The 2,131-nt window shown below is 40.8% G+C and overlaps 1 non-coding gene across 1 annotated transcript; it reads left to right on the top strand.

Annotated features, from left to right (window-relative positions):
* Positions 1-1,430: 1,430 nt before the first annotated feature.
* Positions 1,431-1,538, top strand: LOC148555735 (small nucleolar RNA R71). The gene has a single exon (XR_015886958.1). It is a non-coding gene; the product is annotated as a small nucleolar RNA R71 (small nucleolar RNA).
* Positions 1,539-2,131: the final 593 nt, after the last annotated feature.

The raw sequence follows: 2,131 nt of genomic DNA, 5'->3' as shown, positions 1-2,131 counted from the left end.
ACAGCTCTTGCTGTGGCTAGGAAGGGTCTTCCAAGGATGATGGATTCATCCTCATCCTTCCCAGTATCTAAGATTATGAAATCAGCAGGAATGTAAAGGCCTTCAACCTTTACTAACATGTCCTCTACTTGTCCATAAGCTTACTTTCTGGAATTGTCTGCCATCTCTAATGAGATTTTAGCAGCTTGTACCTCAAATATTCCCAGTTTCTCCATTACAGAGAGGGGCATGAGGTTTATCCCTGACCCAAGGTCACATAGAGCCTTCTCAAAGGTCATGTTGCCTATGGTACAAGGTATTAGGAACTTTCTAGGATCCTGTTTCTTTTGAGGCAATCTCAGTTGATCCAATGCATTTGGTTCATTGGTGAACAGGGGAGGTTCATCTCCCCAAGTCTGTTTACCAAATAAATTGGCATTCAGCTTCATGATTGCACCAAGGAACTTGGCAACTTGCTCTTCAGTAACATCCTCATTCTCTTCAGAAGAAGAATACTCATCAGAGCTCATGAAGGGCATAAGGAGGTTTAATGGAATCTCTATGGTCTCTAGATGAGCCTCAGAGTCCTTTGGTTCCTCAGAGGGAAACTCCTTGTTGATCACTGGACGTCCCAGGAGGTCTTCCTCCTTGGGATTCACGTTCTCCCCTTCCTCCTTGGATTCGGCCATGATGGTTATATCAATGGCCTTGCACTCTCCTTTTGGATTTTCTTCTGTATTGCTTGGGAGGGTACTAGGAGGGGTATCAGTGATCTTCTTACTCAGATGGCCCACTTGTGCCTCCAAATTTCTAATGAAGGACCTTGTTTCATTTATGAAACTCAGAGTGGCCTTAGATAGATCGGAGACTAAGTTTGATAAATTAGAAGTATTTTGTTCAGAGTTCTCTGTCTGTTACTGAGTGGATGATGGAAAAGGCTTGCTATTGCTAAACCTATTTCTTCCACCATTATTAAAGCCTTGTTAAGGCTTTTGTTGATCCTTCCATGAGAGATTTGGGTGATTTCTCCATGAGGGATTATACGTGTTTCCATAGGGTTCACCTATATAATTTACCTCTGCTATTGCAGGGTTCTCAGGATCATAAGCTTCTTCTTCAGAAGATGCCTATTGAGTACTGTTGGATGCAGCTTGCATTCCATTCAGACACTGAGAAATCATATTGACTTGCTAAGTTAATATTTTATTCTAAGCCAATATGGCATTCAGAGTATCAATTTCATGAACTCCCTTCTTCTGAGGCATCCCATTACTCACAGGTTTCCTCTCAGAAGTGTACATAAACTGGTTGTTAGCAACCATGTCAATGAGTTCTTGAGCTTCTGCAGGCATTTTCTTTAGGTGAATGGATCTACCTGCAGAAGTATCCAATGACATCTTAGCTAATTCAGACAGACCATCATAGAATATATCCAGGATGGTCCATTCTGAAAGCATGTCAGAAGGACACTTTTTGGTCAGTTCCTTGTATCTCTCCTAAGCTTCATAGAGGGATTCACCTTCTTTTTGTCTGAAGGTTTGAACATCCACTCTAAGCTTACTCAGCTTTTGAGGAGGAAAGAACTTGGCTAAGAAAGCCTTGACCTGCTTATCCCAAGAGTTCAGGCTATCTTAAGGTTGAGAATCCAACCATATTCTAGCTCTGTCTCTCACAGAAAAAGGGAAAAGCATGAGCCTGTAGACTTCAAGATCTACTCCATTAGTCTTAACAGTATCACAGATCTGCAAAAATTCAGCCAAGAACTTAAAGGATCTTCAGATGGAAGTCTATGGAACTTGCAGTTCTGCTGCATCAGAGAAACTAATTGAGGTTTAAGCTCAAAATTGTTTGCTCCAATGGTAGGAATTGAGATGCTTCTTCCATGTAAATTGGAATTAGGTGCAGTAAAGTCACCAAGCATCTTCCTTACATTATTATTATTTTTGACTGCCATCTCTTCTTCCTTTTCGAAAATTTCTGTAAGGTTGTCTCTGGATTGTTGTAATTTAGCTTCTCTTAGTTTCTTCTTCAGAGTCCTTTCAGGTTCAGGGTCTGCTTCAACAAGAATGTTCTTGTCCTTGCTCCTGCTCATATGAAAAAGAAGGGAACAGAAAATAATAATAGGGATCCTTTTTACCACAGTATAGAGGTT

Source organism: Arachis ipaensis, chromosome B6, assembly GCF_059453495.1.
Source record: "Arachis ipaensis isolate K30076 ecotype BB chromosome B6, ASM5945349v1, whole genome shotgun sequence".
Taxonomy (NCBI): domain Eukaryota; kingdom Viridiplantae; phylum Streptophyta; class Magnoliopsida; order Fabales; family Fabaceae; genus Arachis; species Arachis ipaensis.
This window is presented reverse-complemented; position numbering and strand designations above follow the sequence as displayed.